This window comes from Pimephales promelas, unplaced genomic scaffold, assembly GCF_988280905.1.
Source record: "Pimephales promelas unplaced genomic scaffold, fPimPro1.hap1.1 HAP1_SCAFFOLD_145, whole genome shotgun sequence".
NCBI lineage: Eukaryota > Metazoa > Chordata > Actinopteri > Cypriniformes > Leuciscidae > Pimephales > Pimephales promelas.
The window spans coordinates 1-6,839 of NW_028297361.1; the positions used below are offsets into that span (position 1 = coordinate 1).

Here is a 6,839-nt window from a genome sequence, read left to right on the forward strand (position 1 = left end):
CAGGGAGTTAGGCCCGGTCAAAGGCGCGGCGTTTTTGGCTTATATCTCGCGAACCCCCGGGCCAATCTTCCCCAAACTCGAATCGACCGTAGTGCCGGACGGGGCCTTTCGAAAGAGCCCACCCACGAGGTCCAACTCGCCCGGGTCCCCGAGTTATAGCCGTTCAAAGTCGGGGGTCCCGGCGAACGGCGATCCGGTAGGGGGCGTCCCCGGGGCCCGCCGCCGCCCTGGTTCGAGCGAGGGCCCCCGTGGGACCTCGCCACCCAAATTTGAGCTCTCTGGGCCTTCGCGTCGCGGAGATACGGGCGATTTTCTCCCGGGATCGTGACGTCATCGGCGGGCGCCATTTCAGAGCGCGGCCGAGGGTTTTCGGCCGATATCTCCGCGAATACTCGACCAAAAACGACGAAACGCATATGGACGCGTTCAGCTCGGCGAGACGGTTCGAATGAGCCCGGCCTCGGCCGGGCACGTCGAGTTTTCGGCGAGATATTTGCGTTTTTCCGCTTCCGGGGCGCTTTGGGGGCCCGTATCTCGGGCCCCCGGGGGCCCACGGGGCTGGGGGCGGTCTCATTCGAAAGGTCTCGTCCCGTTCTCCAGCCGACAAAAATTTGGCGTCGATCGGAGCCGCCTTCGGAGAGCTACGGTCGTTTGAAGCCCCGTGCGGTGGGGTTACCGTCCTTCAAACAGCCGCCGCTCGCAGGGGGAGTCCCGGGGAGGCATGGTTGCCTGTATGACTTGGGCTTAGAGCACCCAGCCCCGCGCTCCTGGAGGAACCTCCGGTGCACAGGGTCTGCTGCAACCAGCCACGTGGGTTCTGAGGGGTAGGGGAGCGTGCGCTCTCCTCCCCGGGCGGGCGGCCGGGCCCTGGGGGCTCGCGCCTCCACGGAGGGACCTCGCTCCCGGGGCTTCGTCCCCGGGGCTCGGGGACTCCGTGGCGGCTCGGCCCCCGGGGTTCGACCCCGCTCGCTCGCTCCAAAACCCAAGTCCAAAACGTGGGGTTGCACGGGAGCTCCGGGCGCGACGGGTCTCCACGCACGGCCCCGGGGAGGGAGCTCCGACCCGGGCCGGAGGCAGATTCGCCCCCCGCCCCCCGGCTGTCCGCCCGGAGCCGAGACGGTCCTAAAACGGGCCTTGGGGGTGATGTAGAAGGGTAACGCTCACACAACCAGGACTCACACAAACCGATCTGCATCCCAGGCAGGGTGCGGGTCTCCTGGGCACGAATAAAGCCCGATGCCCCGTGGGTGATGTTGGCCCTGGCCACTCAAGGCACTCACCCAAGCCAGAGAGGGTGCACTCTGGCTGGGGAAGCAGATTCAATCTCTGCTGTGGTGGAGCTCTGGAAAAACGCCAAACCTCCAGGAAAAGACGGCCCGGTTTCTCTGAAAAGTGCATCCCAGGCAGGGTGCGGGTCTCATGGGCACGAATAAAGCCCGATGCCCGTGGGTGATGTTGGCCCTGGCCACTCAAGGCACTCACCCAAGCCAGAGAGGGTGCACTCTGGCTGGGGAAGCAGATTCAATCTCTGCTGTGGTGGAGCTCTGGAAAAAACGCGAAACCTCCAGGAAAAGACGGCCCGATTTCTCTGAAAAGTGCATCCCAGGCAGGGTGCGGGTCTCCTGGGCACGAATAAAGCCCGATGCCCCGTGGGTGATGTTGGCCCTGGCCACTCAAGGCACTCACCCAAGCCAGAGAGGGTGCACTCTGGCTGGGGAAGCAGATTCAATCTCTGCTGTGGTGGAGCTCTGGAAAAACGCGAAACCTCCAGGAAAAGACGGCCCGGTTTCTCTGAAAAGTGCATCCCAGGCAGGGTGCGGGTCTCATGGGCACGAATAAAGCCCGATGCCCGTGGGTGATGTTGGCCCTGGCCACTCAAGGCACTCACCCAAGCCAGAGAGGGTGCACTCTGGCTGGGGAAACAGATTCAATCTCTGCTGTGGTGGAGCTCTGAAAAAAAAAAAACGCGAAACCTCCAGGAAAAGACGGCCCGGTTTCTCTGAAAAGTGCATCCCAGGCAGGGTGCGGGTCTCATGGGCACGAATAAAGCCCGATGCCCGTGGGTGATGTTGGCCCTGGCCACTCAAGGCACTCACCCAAGCCAGAGAGGGTGCACTCTGGCTGGGGAAGCAGATTCAATCTCTGCTGTGGTGGAGCTCTGAAAAAAAAAAAAAACGCGAAACCTCCAGGAAAAGACGGCCCGATTTCTCTGAAAAGTGCATCCCAGGCAGGGTGCGGGGTCTCCTGGGCACGAATAAAGCCCGATGCCCACCTTGAAACGGAGCCTGGGCTCGACTCTGAAGTCCAGATCTCGAAAAACGACAGAGTCCAAAAAGGTGCGGTGGCTCCAAACCTCCATGCCCTCAGACCTCCCTGGCCAGCCCAGGGAGGGTGGCCCGTCCTGGGCCAGACTCAGATTTCCCCCGCCACCCCTGGAGCTCCGCCTGGAGCGAAGACGGTCCTAAAACGGACCATGGGGCTCTTGTAGAGGATGAGGGAGGGAGAGAGGGGCCTTCAGAGAGCCCCTTGGCCGGCTTGACTCTGGAGTCGAATTTGGAAAAATAGACAAAGTCCATAAACGTGCTGTTGGTTCGGACCTCCAGGGCACTCAAGGCACTCACCCAAGCCAGAGAGGGTGCACTCTGGCTGGGGAAGAGGATTCAATCTCTGCTGTGGTGGAGCTCTGAAAAACACGAGAACCTCCAGGAAAAGGCGGCCCGGTTTCTCTGAAAAGTGCATCCCAGGCAGGGTGCGGGTCTCCTGGGCAAGAACGAAGCCCAATGCCCACCTTGAAACGGAGCCTGGGCTCGACTCTGAAGCCCAGATCTCGAAAAACGACAGAGTACAAAAAATGTGCGGTGGCTCCAAACCTCCATGCCCTCAGACCTCCCTGGCCAGCCCAGGGAGGGTGGCCCGTCCTGGGCCAGATTCAGATTCGCCCGCCACCCCTGGAGCTCCGCCTGGAGCGAAGACGGTCCTAAAACGGGCCTTCGGGGATGTATGAGAGAGGGGAAGCGTGGTGGTGGCAAACACAGAGGACCCCCTACCAGCGATCAGACCGTCGTGAGTCCCACTCAGAGTCACTCTGGGTGGGCATGTAAAAATCCAGATTACGCCGCGCTGGAGCTCTGGAAGTTACGAGACCTCCAGGAAAAGACAGGCTGGTTTTCTGAAAAGTGCACCCCAGGCAGGGTGCATCTTTTCCTGGGCACGAGCCCAGCGCACATGGTGTGGTGGTCCGGCTCTGGTGCCAAAGTTTGGGGGAAAAAATAGACAGAGTCCAATAACGTGGTGTGGTTCCAAAGCTCCATGCCCTCAGACCTCCCTGGCCAGCCCAGGGAGGGTGGCCCGTCCTGGGCCAGATTCAGATTTGCCCGCCACCCCTGGAGCTCCGCCTGGAGCGAAGACGGTCCTAAAACGGGCCTTCGGGGATGTATGAGAGAGGGGGAAGCGTGGTGGTGGCAAACACAGAGGACCCCTACCAGCGATCAGACCGTCGTGAGTCCCACTCAGACTCACTCTGGGTGGGCATATAAAATCCAGACTACGCCCCGTCGGAGCTCTGGAAGTACGAGACCTCCAGGAAAAGACAGGCTGGTTTTCTGAAAAGTGCACCCCAGGCAGGGTGCATCTTTCCTGGGCACGAGCCCGGCGCACGTGGCGGGGTCCGGCTCTGGTGCCAAAAAAATTGAGAAAAATCGACTAAGTCCAATGGCGTGACGTGGGTTCAAAGCTCCATGGTCTCAGACCTCCCTGGCCAGCCCAGGGAGGGTGGCCCGTCCTGGGCCAGAGTCAGATTTGCCCGACACCCCCTGGAGCTCGACCTGGAGGGAAGACGGTCCTAAAACGGGCCTTCGGGGCTGTATGGAAGAGGGCAAGTGTGGTGGTGCAAAACACAGAGCACCCCCTACCATTGATCAGACCGTCGTGAGTCCCACTCAGACTCGCTCTGGGTGGGCATATAAAATCCAGACTACGCCCCCCCCGTCGGAGCTCTGGAAGTACGAGACCTCCAGGAAAAGACAGGCCGGTTTTATGTAAAGTGCACCCCAGGCAGGGTGCGTCTTTCCTGGGCACGAGCCCGGCGCGCGTGGCGGGGTCCGGCTCTGGTGCCAAAAAATTTGAGTAAAATCGACTAAGTCCAATGACGTGGTGTGGTTCCAAAGCTCCATGGTCTCAGACCTCCCTGGCCAGCCCAGGGAGGGTGGCCCCGTCCTGGGCCAGAGTCAGATTCGCCCGACACCCCCTGGAGCTCGACCTGGAGGGAAGACGGTCCTAAAACGGGCCTTCGGGGCTGTATGGAAGAGGGCAAGTGTGGTGGTGCAAAACACAGAGCACCCCCTACCATTGATCAGACCGTCGTGAGTCCCACTCAGACTCGCTCTGGGTGGGCATATAAAATCCAGACTGCGCCCCCGTCGGAGCTCTGGAAGTACGAGACCTCCAGGAAAAGACGGGCTGGTTTTATGGAAAAAGTGCACCCCAGGCATATGCTTGTCGAACGGTCGGTCTGGGTAAACGGCGAGTGTCCGTGCTGTTGCGTGCGAACGAGATTCCCAATGCTAACGAACCTCCCCCGGCTGGCGACCGGGGAGAGCGCCTCGTTTTCGGGCACGAGCGAATGCGTCTGCCTGGCGGAGCCCCCGTCGGTGCCGAGGTGGTCCTGAGACGGGCCTTCGGGGTTTTGTCGAGGAAGGGGACAAGCGCCCCAATCGGACAAGGCGACGGGCTAAAAAATGGTGCTCGGTATCGGTTTCTGACATCCAGGCGGGGATGCGTCATCTGGGGTCGGCAGGCAGGCAGGCAGGCGGTCACCAGGGCGCTCTGGAGGAAAAGGCCCCCCTCCGGAAAAAAAGGACAGAGTCCGTAAACGTGAAGTCGAAAGAGTTCCCCAGGGCCGGCCCGTCTCCATGGCCGGTGACCTGGGTGGGTGCCTCGGACCCGGGGCGAGACGGTATCGGTGGGCGTGAACGGAGCACCCGTCGGTGCCGAGACGGTCCTAAAACGGGCCTTCGGGGTTTTGTCGAGGAAGGGGACGAGAGCCCCGCTCGGACAAGGTGACGGACCAAAAAAAAAAGCGTTGCTCGGTATCGGTTTCCGACATCCTGGGGAGGATGCGTCGTCTGGGGTCGGCAGGCAGGCGGTAACCAGGGCGCTCTGGAGGAAAAGGCCCCCCTCCGGAAAAAAGGGACAGAGTCCCTAAACGTGAAGTCGAAAGAGTTTACCAGGACGGCCCGCCTCCCGGGCCGGTCACCCGGGAGGGCGCTTCGTGCCCGGGGCGAGACGGTATCGGTGGGCGCGGCGGAGCTTCCGTCGGTGCCAAGACGGTCCTAAAACGGGCCTTCGGGGTTTTGTCGAGGAGGGGACAAACGCCCCGCTCGGACAAGGTAACGGATCTCCGTGTGACGGGCGCCTCCGGGTTGCCCACCCCCGGGGCCCGAGAGGAGCGCACCCCCTCCTCCCGGGCCGTCGACGCGAGGGGTGTTTAGCCTGATCGATTGGAACTTCGGACGCGCCTGGGGACGGCCCCTGCCCGGTCGAGAGACCGCTATGGGCAGCTTGCTCCTCCCCGCTCTGCGCGTCGACTCTAGACGCGGCCTCCCTCCGGGGAAAGCAGGCCGCGTCGACCTCGGGAGACTCAGAAGACCCGTCTGAAACGAACGTCCGCCACGGCGGGCGGAGGACGCGGTCGCGTCGGTCGGATCGGACGGCGAGCGGATCGGGGGGCTCGACACATCCCCCCACCCTCCCAGTCTTCGAGCCGGCTCTTCGCACCCGCGCCTCCCCCGCCCGAAAGGCACCCTTTCCCGGTTACGGCCTCGACCCAGCGGCCACACCTTCTCCCCCCCAGAGAGAGAGGAGGGTTCCGCACGCGCCCCCTATGAGCGGCCGCGCCGTCCCCGAGCCCCCGGCCCGCCGACCCGGGCCGCACTCGAGGCGGAGCGAGACCCGTGTGTAGGAAGCCAGCGTGTTCGCGGTTCTCCTTCCCCCCCTACAGGGCGGTTTACCTGGTTGATCCTGCCAGTAGCATATGCTTGTCTCAAAGATTAAGCCATGCAGGTCTAAGTGCACACGGTCGGTACAGTGAAACTGCGAATGGCTCATTAAATCAGTTATGGTTCCTTTGATCGCTCCACCCGCTACTTGGATAACTGTGGCAATTCCAGAGCTAATACATGCAAACGAGCGCCGACCCGGCTCCCCTCGGGGGGTCGGGGACGCGTGCATTTATCAGATCCAAAACCCATCCGGGTGCGGCTCCGGCCGCCCCGGCCGCTTTGGTGACTCTAGATAACCTCGGGCCGATCGCGCGCCCTCCGCGGCGGCGACGACTCATTCGAATGTCTGCCCTATCAACTTTCGATGGTACATTCGGCGCCTACCATGGTGACCACGGGTAACGGGGAATCAGGGTTCGATTCCGGAGAGGGAGCCTGAGAAACGGCTACCACATCCAAGGAAGGCAGCAGGCGCGCAAATTACCCATTTCCGACACGGAGAGGTAGTGACGAAAAATAACAATACAGGTCTCTTTCGAGGCCCTGTAATTGGAATGAGCGTATCCTAAACCCATGGGCGAGGACCCATTGGAGGGCAAGTCTGGTGCCAGCAGCCGCGGTAATTCCAGCTCCAATAGCGTATACTAAAGTTGCTGCAGTTAAAAAGCTCGTAGTTGGATCTCGGGAGCGGGCCGGCGGTCCGCCGCGAGGCGAGCCACCGCCTGTCCCGGACCCCTGCCTCACGGCGCCCCCCGGATGCCCTTAACTGGGTGTCCGGTCCTCGGGGCCCGAAGCGTTTACTTTGAAAAAATTAGAGTGTTCAAAGCAGGCCGCCCGTCG

General features: G+C 62.0%; 1 pseudogene; it reads left to right on the forward strand.

Moving 5' to 3' along the window:
• Positions 1-6,005: 6,005 nt before the first annotated feature.
• LOC148960687 (18S ribosomal RNA) lies at positions 6,006-6,839 on the forward strand (annotated as a pseudogene; the record flags this gene model as incomplete).